The sequence below is a fragment of the Myodes glareolus genome, chromosome 6, assembly GCF_982192425.1.
Source record: "Myodes glareolus chromosome 6, mMyoGla1.1, whole genome shotgun sequence".
Taxonomy (NCBI): domain Eukaryota; kingdom Metazoa; phylum Chordata; class Mammalia; order Rodentia; family Cricetidae; genus Myodes; species Myodes glareolus.
Window position 1 is genome coordinate 10,726,438 of NC_142031.1, and position 15,591 is coordinate 10,742,028.

Consider the following 15,591-nt stretch of genomic DNA (forward strand, 5'->3'; position numbering starts at 1 on the left):
TGTCCTCTGTAACTTTTGCAGTTGGTAAAAACAATTTCTCATTATGTAGTCTGCCTTATCAGAGCTTTTCAGTTTTGTGAGTCTTTATTAATTCTCAGTCTTAGTCTGTACACTACCAATGTTCTTTTCAGAAATTTTTCTCCCAGTCCAATGATTATGAGAATTTTTCTCACTTTATTTACTACTAGGTTAAGTTTATTTGATTTTTTTAATGTAGTAAAAAGGCAGCTTGCTTTATTCTTGGAATGTATGTAGGGATTGGGGGTTTCCTGTAGCCTCCCAATATGAGCTTCACCAAGACTGAGAAACCAAACAAGTGGCGTATTTGAAAGTTGCATCACTGGAAGAGGTTCTAGGCATCTCTCACTCAGCCCATCTTCCTTTCTCACTGGGTCCAGGCCTTCCAACTCCTACCAGATCTCTAGACTACCCTGTTGCCCATTGGGTTTGGCTTCTCAAAAGCCTGAACATCTGAGCTCCTTGCTCTGGTCACCAAAAGTGGCTGTGCTCCAGGTGGCATAGGCCAGGGGTCAACAAATTCTTTTTGGATGGATATTGTGCCCACAATTCCTGTGATTTCAATCTCACTCACTGGGAAAGAGGTGGGCCTATGGATGCTCCCTGAAAGCCAACTCAGATCTTCCCTGCCATTCATCAGAGTAGAGACCACCAGGATAGCTGCTTCCTATTCTTCCCTATCCTCTTCCTTTCCCTCCCAAAAAACCCTCCCTTTTTTCCTTCCCCCAACCTCCTTCCCAGCCAGCATTTGGTGAAGTCCACTTTTATCAGGCTCCCTGAAGGATCTGCCAACCGCCATAGCAGGTCCACACAAAAAAGGAAAAAAAAAACAGCTATTGGCAAGCCCAGAAACTGAGAAAAACCACAAAATTCAGGGTTGCCTTTGTCTACAAGTAACTGTGGCTTCCAGGGTGGAGAGAGGCCATGCTTAGCAAGAAGCTGGACATTCCCTTGTACTTAAGATACTACACCTCATTTCTGTCTGCACAGACTTCCCTTTCTCCAAGAAAGTATCAAGAGCACTGTTTATGTACACAAACATGCAGGCAAACACAGGTAGCCTTTATGGGTATGCCCTCTATGCTGGCCATTGACATAGCCTCTTGGAGAGAAGGAAATATGTGGTGGAAGAGTAGTGTCTGTTCTAGGGGTTTTCTACTACCAAAGTCCTGTGCACACATACAAATACAGGTGTGTGCACGAGCACAGCGTGCAAGCACACACATAGACACACACTAGATTCTAAGGGAGGGTGAGTGTCAGGATCTCTAGGCCTGGACTGGGCTCTTGCTGGAGCAGCTCAGACATTGGTTGATAGAGAGCAGAGGGTTGTAGATCCTTTTTGCATCAGCTGAGCGGGCACTGTGGGCCAGCATCTCTTAGATGGTGATCCCATTGTCCAGGATCTTCTTGTTTACTTCTTCATGGTCTTACGGTGTCTCAGGGCAATAATGTTGAGCTCAGGCTTGCTGTTGCCATTCTGCTGCTCCTGCAGACACTCCAAGCTGCTCTGAGTCATGAACTCACGCCTCTTCCATTGCTCCAGTGCTCAGATCAGTTGCTCTTCCTCTCTTCCTTGTTCCAATAGCGGCCCATCTTCATCTCACTCACTGCATCATCATCAGTGCTCTTGCTGCTGCTCTCTTCCCGGATTGTCAGGGCCCTAGCACAGGCTGCTTGGCCACATAGCAGGTTGCATCACTTCGCACCTTCATCTTCCATTCCATATGGTGTTGTTTGACAACTGCGACTACCACCCTACCCACCTGGGGACCACTAGCCAAGCTCAAGGAGCCATGGCTCAGACCCTCCAGGGTATGTGGCGGGGTCAACTGCACACAGCTCTGGTACAGTTCTCTCTCCTGGCCACGATGATGACTGGAAAGGTAAGGGCTGCCTTCGGGGCCTACATGCTCCAGAGTAACACCTTTCGTGGTGCTGAGTCAGACATGCTCCTCTGTGTGCTGTCTCCAGCCCACCTCAGGATCCCAGAGAGTGATCAGAACTTGGCAGGGCTTCCAGGTGAAGGAGTCCTTTGGGGTGGGTGGTGACAGGAGGACCAGAAAGGGTCAGGATCAAATTGGAATTGCCAGCAGCAGATCGCTTCAGGGGGATCTGGGGCAAAAGCTCCATGAGCAGCCGAGTGCTCTGGCACCTCTCTCCAGTGCTATGCTATCCTTGTCTGATTTCTCTGGCAGTTCAGAGATATCAGACAGTTGGTGCTTTGGGGGCTCACTGGCTGCCAGGTCATAGAGGTTCACTTCCTCTAGCAGCCAAGCCTTCATACTGCATTCCCACAACTGCTGCATCTTCTGTGCCCGCAATATGTTTTGGCACTTGAACTCTGGCTGCCGAAGCTCCTCTTCCAGCATGGCCATCTCATGACCTAGGTTCTCATTGCGGTTGATGTCCAGTGCACTGTTGCCACTGGAGGCCGGGGAGAAGAAGAAGCCTAGCTGGTTACCATTCTCCAGGTGGCACTTGATCTCCAGCAGCTCCCGTTAGTGTTCATATTCCTCATCAGTGAGTCCAGGCAGGTCAGCCCCTCCCAGTCCTGACCCCTCAACCAGCAGAGAGTCCATGCTGAAGTGGATGTCTCTGTTCTGCAGGGCATCCCCTTGCAAGCCAAACTTGAGCCGGCTTCCTTGGGTGCTGGTGGTGCTGGGGGCTCATCCCCCAGCAGGTCCTGTTCAGAGCTATCTTCATTCCAGGTACTCTCATCAGAACGGCCCACCCTGCTGGCCAGATCCTGTCTCCTGTCTCTTGCTCAAGCCTGGGCCCCCATCAGGACCACCCTTCTCATCATTTCCAGTCTACTGGGAAGGGGGTGACTTCAGCTTCCTGACACGAAGGTCCCCTTCATTCTCAGACCCAATGTCATCTAGAAGTCATCTCTGCCACTGTCTTTCCATGGCTCTGAATAAATTGTTTTATTTCCCCTAGGAGTCTGCGAAATTCCTCTTCAGGTGTACACCCAAAGTGTATAGCTGGCTCCTGAGGTAGATTGTTTCTGTATGTTTTAAGAAACTGCTGTACCACTTTCCAAAGTGGCTGCACAAGTTAGCACTCTGATCAGAAGGGAAACAGTCAAATCATTAAGTGTGCAGGCAAATGAATGGAACTAGAAATACTGCTGCACAGGTTCTGGGAGCTACAACATTTTCTGCATCTATCTACAAGGACATTGGCACAAGCATCTTCTCAAGGACAAAGCTCTAGATCATTCTCCTGCTGGCAACAGGAGCACAGAGCTGAGGTGGCAGGAGCTTTGAGCTAGTGCAGTGACCGTCCCTGCAGGGAGAAAAGGAACAAATGTTTGTGGCTGAGCTGAGACTGTGATTGATGTTCATTGGCCTTGAGTTTGCACACACACTTCAGAGATAGTGGTCCCTAGCAGCTCCAGTGCCCTAGATGCTTGAATGCTATAATCTCTAAGTCAGTTGTGGGAAAAGGGCATGAACTTCCCTCCCTGGGGGGAGGCTTCAGTCTGTTATTCCTGCTTCTCGGCCCCCCACATGGTGTCACCTCATTTTTACTTGACTATATATATATATATATATATATATATATATATATATATATATATATATGTATATATGTATATATACGTGTGTGTATGTATGTATATGTATGTATATATATGTGTGTGTATATATATATTCATTTTTTTAAAAAATCTTTTTATGTATATGTGTGTGTTGATGTGTATGTATGTGCAGGTGTCCACAGAAGCCTGAAGGGGCCTTGAAGCACTGGAGCCGGAGTTGCAGGTGGTTATGAGCTGCATTATGTGAGTGCTGGGACCTGAACTGAGGTCTTCTGCAAGTGGAGCAAGAACTCTTAGATTATGAGTCATCTTCCAGTTAAACTTAAATTTTGTTGGTTTTTTTTTTTTAACACAGTCTCACTGTTTATCTCTGGCTTTCCTGGAACTTATTGTTTGGGTTAAAGCTTCACCTCAGCCCCTGATATCCATATATCCTGAGTCTGGAATGTTTAGGTATAAATTCTACTGATGGAGGAGGGTCATCTGTCTATTGTTACTTTCATTGGTTAATAAAGAGACTGCCTTGTCCTTTTTGATAGGCCAGCCTTTAGGTGGGTGGAGTAGACAGAACAGAATTGTGGGAGAAAGAAAGCAGAGGCAGGCAGACGCCATGACTCTCCTCTCCGAGACAGCCGCAGGTTAGAATCCTCCTGGTAAGCCACCACCTCGTGGTGCTACACAGATTATTAGAAATGGGTTAGATCAATATGTAAGAGTTAGTCAATAAGAGGCTACAGATAACGGGCCAAGCAATGTTTAAATGAATACAGTTTCCATGTAATTATTTCAGATGTTAAGCTAGCCAGGAGCCGGGTAGCGGGACACAGCCCACCATTCCTTTCTACATTCTACCCCGAGCCCCATCCCCTGTAAGTTGCCTCAGTCCAGACTACACCTCCATGAAAGCCTGCCAAACAATGACCCCTTCCTGAGATGCTCAAGACCACTCCCACAGGGTATTTAAACTGCCACCCAGAGAAGGAACATGTGGTTTCCTCTCTGTGGGCTGGAATGTCACCTGGAAGTGCTGGTATCCATTAAATCTGAGCGTTTTCTAATTCAATTTGACTTGGTCTGATTTGCATAAGTAAAGAGCTTTATTGGGCCAACACAATTTTTCCCTCACTGTGTAGCCCAGGTTGGCCTTGAACTCAGAAACATCTGCCTGCCTCTGCCTCCCAAGTAAGTGGTGGGGTTAAAGGCATGTGCCACCATGCTCAGCCCAAATATATTTGGATACTTTGCTTAATATTTTCACTTTGTCTTAAATCAACCCTTTGAACAATGAAGCCTTAGGCTCACATAGGGACTGTAAAGATATCTACACTAGGGCCTGGAGAGCGCCCTCAGTGGTAGGAACACTTGCTGCTCTTACAGAGTTCCATGCCCAACACCCACATGGTGGTTCATAATCATCTCCAATGCTAGTTGTGGAGAATCCAATGCTTCTGCAGGCACCTGGCACACACATGGTTTATGTTATGCCCAGATCACAGAGTCCCCCAAAAACTGACTAGGAGACTGAGTTCTGTGTGTCAAAGCAAAGAGCCTTTATTCAAGCTGAAGCTTGGACTCTCTTCTGTCTGAAGCAGCATTTGGGAGCCGAGAGTACCAAGCCCAGTCAGGGTAGGGATTTTCTCATAGTAGAGATTGAGGTGCTGGGATTTCCAGGATTCAGGATTCTGATTGGCTGACATTTATCTAGGGGGTCTTGGTAAAAGGAGTATAAGTGAGTCCTGGGCTTGGGCACATCTGGTGGTCTTTTCTCATCTAATGGTTGGAAAGTCAGGTACTTCCCTTTAGATGTTGGCCATCAATGGGTGGTGCTAGCTTATGGCTTTTACAGGTTCCTATGTTGGCTGCCATGGCCATAGTGTGGCCTGTGCCTCATGTAGGGACAGACTGGGCCCCACATTTTTTACATATCCATGCAGGTAAAACACTCATACACATAAAATCAATCAATCAAGGTCATGCGTGTGTACTCTCGCTAATCTTAATTAACTCCCTGACTTTGCTTCATTCTGACTTTTCTTTTTCCTTTTTTTTCAAGACAGGGTTTCTTGTGTCTTAGTGCCGGCTGTTCTGGAACTTGCTTTGTAGATACGGCTGGCCTCATACTCAGAAAGATCCATCTGCCTCTGCCTCTCGAGTGCTAGAATTAAAGGCCTGTCGTACTGCGGACCTCCTGTTTTGACTTTTCTTAAACTCCCTTTAAGAGTCCACATAAAAGAACCTGTTTACCAGAGTGCAGGTCACTATTTGGGGCTCCTCAGACTGCTGTACTGTGCTGGCCAGGTTCCCCAACTGGTGCCCCCTGTGTCCTCTTTGATTAAATTCCTTTGTAATTCCCTTTAAGGTAACCCAGACGGCTTTAGAACTTGATCATTAAGTATAGGCATGAATTGGGACTTAAAGTTCTTCAGCACAGCATCCTAGTATGTGCCTAGACCTGGATTCCAGAACAGTCTTTCTCAGGAGGGTAAAAAAGCAAAATAAGAAACAGACTTTTTGAGCCAGTTGGTAGTGCAAATGCCTTTAATTCCCATCATTTGGGAAGAAGAGGCAGGTAGATTTCCTGCTTTTAAGACAAGCCTGGTCTACATGAGCTAGATCTCCAAAGCTACAGAGAAACCCTGTCTCAAAAAACCAGAAAGCAAAACAAAAAAAGGAACAAATTTTATTGAGGGGACACTACCCCACTCAAGCACACGGCTCTGGCAGGCCTTGCCCTTCTCCACAATGCCCCCAGCCTTGCTAATAATTCTTTGATTACACTCCTGAAGCTAACCCCCAAGATCTATTCCCTTATTTGGCCACTTCTTCCTCCTGGGGCAGATGACCAAAGTCCAATTTAAGAATTAAATATCACATCAGGGTGCCCCCTGTCATATTCACCAAGTAGTGGTGGCACACGCCTTTAATTCCAGCACTTGGGAAGCAGAGGCAGGTGGATATCTGTGAGTTTGAGGCTAGCCTGGTGCACATGATTATTTTTCAGAACAGCTAGGGCTGTTCCACACAGAAACTCTGTCTTGAAAAACCAAAAGGGGGCAAAAGAAAAAAAAAGGCAAAAACTGGTGCGGGAGAATTATCTGTATTCTGTCAATCATGTATTTTAATAAAACGCTGATTGGCCAGGCAGGAAGTATAGGCGGGTCAACCAGACAGGAAGTAGAGGTGGGGCAATGAGAATAGGATAAGGCTAGGGAGGAGAAAGCTCCCTCAGCCATTCCTGCGCAGACCACCGAAGAGGCAACATGTAAGCTGCCACACTGAGAAAGGTACTGAGCCCATGTGGCTAACATAGATAAGGATAATGGGGTAATATATGTTATAAGAGTTAACAAGAAGCCTGACCTAATGGGCCAATCAGTTTATAACTTATGAAGTCTTGTGAGTGATTTTCTTTGGGCTTGCCAGCTGTGAGGTACTAGGCGGGACAGATACCCCAACAGGCCGGCCCCCTCATGCTACAAAAAACATAAGGGCTGATAACTGTCTGTGTAGATCTGGTCCATGGGGAACAGGGCTTTAAGATAGAATAATGAAGTCCAACTGTGGCACATTTTTGTAAAGTGCTTGGGAGGCTGGGGCAGAGGGATGGTAAAATCTTCCACTTAAAGAGAGATACATTAGGGGCTGGTGAGATGGGTCAGTGGTTAGGACCACTAACGGTTCTTCCAGAGGGCCTGGGTTCAATTCCTAGCACCCACATAGCAGCTCACAACTGTCTGTAAGTCTAAGATCTGACAACCTCACACAAATATACATGCAGGAAAAACACCAATGCACATAAAATAAAACTAAAATATTTTTTTAAATATAGCCAGTTGGTGGTGGAGTTTGCCTTTATTTCTTGACCTTGGGTAACAGACACGCATAGATCCCTATGAGATCGAGACCAGCAAGGGCTACAGAGCAAGTTCTAGGCTCCAAAGAGACAGAGAATTCCTGTCTCAAATAACAATAAATAATAAATAAATAAATAAATAAATAAATAATCAAAAATACAATAACTTCTCTTGCTGAACCAACTTCCAGGAGCCCAATTCAAGAGAGGGTGTAGAGATTATGAACAAGGTGAGGGGGTTCAAGATAATGATGGGGAAACCCACAGAGACAGCTGACTTGAGCTTCTGGGAGCTCACAGTCCCTGAATGAACCATTAGGAGCCAGCATGGGACCTACCTAGACCTTCTGAATTTGGCTGACATTTGTGTTCCTTGGTCTTTTGTGGGGCTCCTAGCAGTGAGGCCATGACCTGTACCGGATAGATAAACTGGATCTTTAGAACCTGTACCCTATGGTGGAATATATATATAAATACATATATATATATATATATATATATATATATATATATATATGGGGGGTGGGGGGGTGTGTGTATACATATATATGAATATGTATATGAATGTGTATATATATATATATATATATATATATATATATATAATTTATTATGTGCACAGTATTCTGCCTCCATGTTTTCCTGCAGGCCAGAAGAAAGCACCAGATCTCATTGTAGATGGTTTGATCATCGATGTAGTTTCTAGGAATTGAACTAAGGACCTCTGGAAGAACAGTAAATGTTCTTAACCTCTGAGCCATCTCTCCAGCCCTGCCTTGTTCATTCTTGATGGTGGAGGGGGGGTAGGGAAATGGAGCTTGAACCTGCCTCCACCTGATATGGCATGCTTTGTTGATTCCCATGGGAGGATTTACCCTATCTAAATGGAGACAGAGGAGAAGTGGAAGTTGGGGATAGGAGGGAGGTTGGGAAAGGGAATGGAAAGAGAAGAGGGAGGGAAAACTGATTGGTATGTAAAATAAATAGAAAAAAATGATGAATTTATAAAGATAGATACGCTAAGAGGCTGGGGTGAAGCAGCGGCAGAACAGAGATTTTGTATGCCGGTACCCCATAAAAAGAAGAGCTGCATCTGCTAGTGCAAGTCTGTGATCACAGATACTCTGGAGACTGAGTCAGGATATAAACCTTCAATGCCATCTCAGGGAACTTAATGAGACTCTGTATAAAATTTAAACAGAAAGGGTTTCTGGGATCATAGCTCAATGGTAGAGCATTTGTCCCACATGTGAGACCCTAAATCCAATCCCTGGGACAGTGTAGAGTTGGTGAGATGAGTAAGGGTCCACCCAGTAAACAAGGGTCCTTAGAGCCAAGTCTGATGACCTGAGTTGGATCTGCAGCACCCACCAGATGGAAGAAGAGTGCTGACTCCCGAGGCTGCACTGAGCTTCATTTATATATATGAAATTCAAATATATATACATAATATAACAAAATTGACCTTAAATTTGTATCAATAACCAAGATCCATATTAATGCAAATCTCTATATTATATCCACCTTTAAATGTAAAGAAACATTTACAAACAATATTTGGGAATATGGACATAGACTTGTCCATACTGATACTTACTGTTTGGGGGCACTATTAATCAGGTCTTTCATGGTGTATGCTGTGTGCTAGATTCATCTCAGTCAGCAATTGGGCAAAGTAATTTTTTGAGTGTGTTTACAACCTTTCAGGGGATCATACTCTAGCAAGACTGGAAGCAATCCACAGGTTCTCATCCTCTGTGGAAACAACAGAAGCACCTTTATTCCAAAACAACATGTCCTTAGACCCAAATTTGGAAGTCTTGATACATTTATAATATACATGCTGATTTAGCTTAGCAGACCATACAATAAAATGTCTCTCTGTGCTTAGTTCCTTCACAGTCAAAAAGTTCAGGGAAAACACAATAATATACATAGTCCAGACTCTCAGTGGACTTTCCACTTTTACGTGGCTTGTTTTCCTTTACTCCTTTTAATCTATGACTATCTGAACTCTATCTCTTTAAAGACTTCACCTGTTTTTTTAAAACCATTTACTTCTTTTTATAACTCTCTATACTCCTATTCTTCTCACTCCCAAGCATACGTACATTTATCCAACATCCATTATAGGTCTTTTTTATCTGGATTTGTTTTTATTGCATATCTGTAATCCTTTACTGTCTGGGAGCACTTTTTAAAATGCTAAGCGCTTCTTAAAACTTAAGCTGCACCATTATTACAGGTAATATGACAGTGCTTGTGTGCCTGCAGAGCCTAATTCATTAACAGCAATCACAGCAGAGGGGATTCTCACCTCAGAGACTTGCGGGTAAATTCTTGTTGTGTATCCTTGTCCAGTGAATGTAAGTGAGTAGGTTGACTGTTGGGTAGAGTGAATCTTCTTGATTTGGACGTTTAGATATGTGTAAGTGCAAAATCATTAGGGGGTGCATAATGAATCTCTTGGCATTGTAGGAGATCAGGAAAGAAACAGAGGGATGGAAGTTGAGGAGGTCAAAGAATAAGGGCAGAGTAAATTATGTGTATGTGTGAGAATGCCATAATGAAATTCATCAGATTGTGTGTTAACTTCAATTGTTAAAGGTTGTTCTAATTCACATGGGTTTTGTGTGTGTGTGTGTGTGTGTGTGTGTGTGTGTGTGTGTGTGTTAAGATTCACATATTTTTATTTTATGAGTGATTGTGTGTGTGTTTTGTATCTGTTTACAGTTGTGATCTGGCTGCCCTCACTCCCATTGACCTACAGCGAAACTTCCTTGTACTCTGTAATTGACTAGGATGTCTGTGTTCTTTCTGGCTGGTGGTTTTCCACAGAAGCATTCCCAGTGCATGATGCCCTGATCTTGACCTCTGGCTGCTCAGCATCTCTCGGGTCATCTGCATAAAGGTATAAAAAGGCTCTAGCTGGGGCAAAATAAAGGTTGCTGTTCTTCCTCCTGAAAAGAAGCCTCCGTGTCTCAATCGCAGCACCCCCCGCCAGTCTTGGCATCCAAGCTGCTCTGGCATGGCAGTGTACAACATGAGTCTTGATGCTTATGAAGTTAAAGAAAAACAATGGATCCCTGGAACTGGAGGTCGAGATGATTGTGAGACAGAAGCCAACCATCTAGAAAAATTGAAAGTGATCTTAACCACCGAGCCAATTCTTCAGTTTCAACATACAGATCCTTTTTACTAATTTTAATTTTGTAATAATAATAAATGTGATTAAGAAGAAATAATGTGACACCAAATTCTTATATTGTGTCCTGATTATACAAAGGGGATAGGTTCACTCACAGACAGCAACACTGAAATATATACACAAAATATAATTGCAGGGTTCAAGAACATTTAAGTTGTATATATCATAGAGGACAAGGAAATAAAACACATCCAACTAATGAATGTTTTTTATTTTAAAAAAATGATTAAAATTCTTATGTATATTATTATGATGCAGTGTTCTGCCTGCATACCAGAAGAACCAGATCTCATTATAGATGGTTGTGAGCCACCATTTGGCGGCTGGGAATTGAATTCAGGACCTCTGGAAGAGCAGTCAGTGCTCTTAATCATTGAGCCATCTCCTCAGCCCCTGTAAAGGAGGTTTTTATGTGAAGGTCACCAGCCACAACCACAGGGGAGGAGCTTTGAAGAATAAGGCCATATTGCTTATGAGGCTTCCAAGCTAGGCCTGTCGGTAAGGGGAAACAATCTGAGAACTCAGGAAGACTAGACTGAAGGGTCTGAAGTCAAGTGCCCTGGGTCCCATAGAATTTCATGACCAATACAGTTTTGAGACTTACTAGGTGAGGAGGAATGCTGTGGGGCAATCGTCTTTTATCCTGTCACTGTATTATTTTTACTACAATTCTGATTGGCCAGTAGCCAGGCAGGACGAATAGGCCAGAAGATGCTGATTGGCCAGTAGCCAGGCAGGACATATAGCCTGGATAACAGTGACCAGGCAGGAAATAGAGGTGTGGCAACGAGAATTCTGGAAAGAGATGAGTTTCAGTCTGCATTCGTGTTCCAGACACAATGGAAGCAAGATATGACTGCCTCGATGAAAAAGGTACCAGCCACATGGATAACTCAGACTATTAGGGGCTAATGTAAGTTATAATAATTAGTTAATAAGAAGCCTGAGCTAATGGGCCAATAAGTTTATAACTAATGTAGACCTCTGTGTGATTCTTTGGAAATAAATGACCTCAGGACTGGGTGGAAAAGAAAAACTCAGACAACATAGGATGGGGAAACAAAAACAAACAGAGAATGTGGAAATGAGTGGACTGCCTGCTATGAAACTGACAAAGCAACAATCAAGAAACACAGCACATGTGTTATGTGCAATGGACAGAAAGGCATGGTCACTCATGGTTGGGGTCTCTGTGGGGAGCAGTCTCAAGGTGCAATAATACTAGAGAGGATTTCATTCATTTGATCCTATCTTGGTAGCAAGCAGCAACCTTCCCCAATTTATTGCCAGCAAAGGCAATGCCTGCTCTCCAGGTTATAGACACAGGACCGAAAACATTTACAGCAGATGGTGGACACAAAACTGACTGCCTTGGGCTGTCTTTTGGACCTGAGTATATCCAGAAGCTCAGGACAAATTTCATCAAATCTCTCTATAATCACTAGGCCTCTATTGTCATAGCACTCCAGAGGAACAGGGTATAGCTCCTGGGTTAGCTTGTTCAGTTTGGCTGTGTGTTGAAGGAGTTGCTTCAGGAGGGGCAGAGACAGTTTATTATCGACAAAATTGATCTTGAGGAGCTGGGAGCATTGTCTCAGGGCAGGCATAAAATCACTAAATGCAGAATCCTCCAGCCAACAATGCTCCAAATCCAGAGTTTGCAAGGTGTCTTTGACTCTCTCAAGGAGCTTTCCAAGTGGTTTAAATTCTTCAAGAATTGTGTAACTCAGGTAGAGATGCTTAAGTTCAGAAAGGTTCAGACACTGGGGTAGGTAATCCAAGTCTCTCTGTATGAGGTGACAGCAAGTAATAGACAGAGTCTCCAAGGGCTTTTTCAGGTGCCTATAGAGAGAACAAGAGGTTGTTTTCTGTCAAATGGTGTTGAAGAGGATGGTTAGAACTGACAATGTAGCAGATGGTACTTCTCCCACATTCTTTCTGTTGGAGGTCAACCCCTGGACCCTGCCTTTTATGGTCTGCTCATAAAAAATCACAGCATTCTAGTGTGAAGCCTATAGGTATCACCATGGGTCATGCTCAGATCACAGGAGAAAAGTCGTGATTTTCATAGCAGAAGGAGAAAGCATGGTGAGTGTAAGAAGGACTACCTAACCCAAGGGAGCTTCAGCAATACCATACATGATTCCTGAAGGATTCCATGATACCCTTTCCTCAACACTGCCATGTCCTGGTCCCACAACTTCAATGCAGGTGTCACACATTTCCCACAAACTCAATCCCTCTCTATGCACCCAACAACCTTTCTCTAATGAGCAATTATCAGTATCCTGGTGCCTGGTCACAGGTATCTTAGCACATAGTGCATCTCCTTGGATACGCAAGGATGATGGTGCATAACCTGACATTCATGGACCTACCAATCTATAAAAAAACAGAGGTGGGTTATTGGGTCTAGAAAACACCTCTATCCTTCCTTACCTGAGCCACTTTGCCAGGCTGCCAATTAGAACATGAATATAATCTACATAGAGATGCAATAGGCAGTGCAATTTGGGCAATTGTGAGAACAATGTGTTCATCCACTTTTCTTCCAGCTCTTCAGATTCAATGTTACTGTAAGTATTCACAATGCCTTCCAGCATGAGTGTGTGCAGGTTTCTCATCTGTCCCAGATACGATCCAAAAGGAGCCATGTCTTCTATCCGTAAATATGTCATCTTCAGTTCACGTATACAGTGGAGATCTACTGACTGCAAGATGTCAATAACATAGGACATGTCTGACCAAATCTCAAGCTTTTGACAGCATAAATGAACAGAACCTTTTTTCTGCTGGGCCCATTGCCACAAGTACATGGCACATTCATCGAGCTGGCTGTTCACAAGTTTGAGGTCAGTTACTAAATTCAAATATTTCTTCACCCTTGAGTAATGACATGTATCCTCTGACTTCTTCTGTGTCCTGTCCTGATGAGAGCAGTCCTTTTCATACGTTCCAGTCCATATGCTCCAGAAATCAGAGTTCACATCTGTCAAATCCAGCACTCTGATTTTCCCCCTTCTGTGGAAGAAACAGGTTGAATTCAACAAATTAGATATGCATTGCAGTCTTCTCATGCACACCTCAAACTTCAGCTATCCCTTCCAAAGGATTGCTTTTTCCTATGTATACAATCAAGCCCAGGGACTCATGCTCAGTATAAAGGAAACTTTACCAGAGAGGCATCCTCAGCCCTGTCCCACTTCCATCCATTCCCATTCATCCCAGCCTAATTCCACTTGTAATTTTGAGTTATAAGTACTCCTTTGAGGGATTCTTCAGTGACTGTGCTCCAATGTGCTGTCCACACTTGCCATTATTTGCCAAGATGACTGAGACTGGGCCCAAGCCTCTAAAATCCTCTAAAGTGGATTAATCAGAATTCAATGATTTTGCCTTTGTACAAAAAGTCCTTGGTCCTACATGTTCTTTCTTTGCACACACAGAGCCTTCTCCAACCAAGCTGGATCTTGCTTACCTGAGGCAAGCCTCCTCTGTAATCAGCACATCTAGTCCATCAAGCAGGGCCTTCAAAGTCTCCAGGTGTGGGGTCTTCATCAGGGATCCTACAGGAAGGCATGTGAATGGCCAGGCAGGCACCATGGCCCTCAGGATGTTGGTCAGATTGTTCTTGAAGGCCACCTCAAATGTTGCTGGGAACAGAAACCAGGGCAAGCCTGCCACAGCAGAAATGGCCAAGGCCTCCTCCTTCTTCAGTAGGCTCTCTATTGCTAGCTGCTGGAGAGTTGGTAGGGCTTGGTCTCCCATTGTGACTGGTTTACAGGAATAAGGACCCTGGGGAAGCAGGCTAAGAGAGATATTGTTAAGGACTGTAAACTTCAAAGATCTGCACACACAGGAGCTGTCAGGGCACAGTCAGTGCTGAGGGATGGTTGAAATCTCCATTTACCAATTCTTATCACCTTTCCCTGGATTTAAATCCATGATTCACCTCTTTGTGGTACAAAGTCTCTCCAAAGAAAAAGGACAACAAAAAGAAATAGAGATAATTCACATGCTGGAGGAAGAAGACTCACTAGAAAAATAACATGATTGTTTACTTCCAGAGCACAAGAATAGCTTCCTGAGTTCTTCTGAAATGAGTAAAACTGAAGGGGTCAGGATTTCTTGGTGTGGTAGGTCCTTCTGTCTGTGTTGCTTTCCTTAGTTAATGAATAAAGAAATGGCCTTGTAGGCAAGAAGGATGGAACTGAATGGAGGAAGAAGGCAGAGTCAGAGAGATGTCATAGAGCCGCCAGAGTCAGCCATGCCGAATCTTTGCCGGTAAGCCACTGCCATGTGGTGATATACAGATTAATAGAAATGGGCTAAATTAAGAGTTAGCCTATAAGAATCTAGAGCTAATGGGCCAAGCAGTGTTTGAATTAAGACAATTTCTGTGTGGTTATTTCAGGGCTAATCTATCTGGATGGCTGGGACAAACAAGCAGCCCTACCTTGCAACACCTAGTACTAGTCTATCTTCATGATGGAAGTGCTTTGAATAGCCATGATTTTGTTATCTGGAGTTTCAAGGTTCATGCTACTACCAAGAAGCATGATGCCTACTGCCCCTTAATAACATTTAAGTGTCAGGTGAAAGAGGCTCTTAAAAGAGCTGGGAATCTGGGGGTGGTGCACACACCTTTAATCACAGCACTTGGGAGGCAGTGGTAGGGCAAATCTGTGAGTTCAAAGCCAGCCTGGACTTCAGAGTGCGTGTCAGAGCAGTGAAAGATACACAAAGAAACTTTAAAAAAAAAAATTTTTTCTGCTAAGGCTTAGTCAGGAATCCTCTTTTTAAAAAGCAGCAAACTGAGCCTACCTAAAGAATGATGGTTACCAGAAAAAGCTGCACTTGACGCTGTTCTTCAACCATGTGGCCTAACCTTTTACTTTCTGCTGCTTCCTGGGGCTAGAAGATGCCCCCTCATTTGACTACATCTTCTGGTTTACCAGCTTTCTG

The 15,591-nt window shown here is 44.0% G+C and overlaps 1 pseudogene; it reads right to left on the reverse strand.

The window, feature by feature from the left end:
- Positions 1-1,286: 1,286 nt before the first annotated feature.
- Positions 1,287-14,394, reverse strand: LOC148121631 (PDZ domain-containing protein 4-like; annotated as a pseudogene).
- Between the last annotated feature and the right edge of the window lie 1,197 nt (positions 14,395-15,591).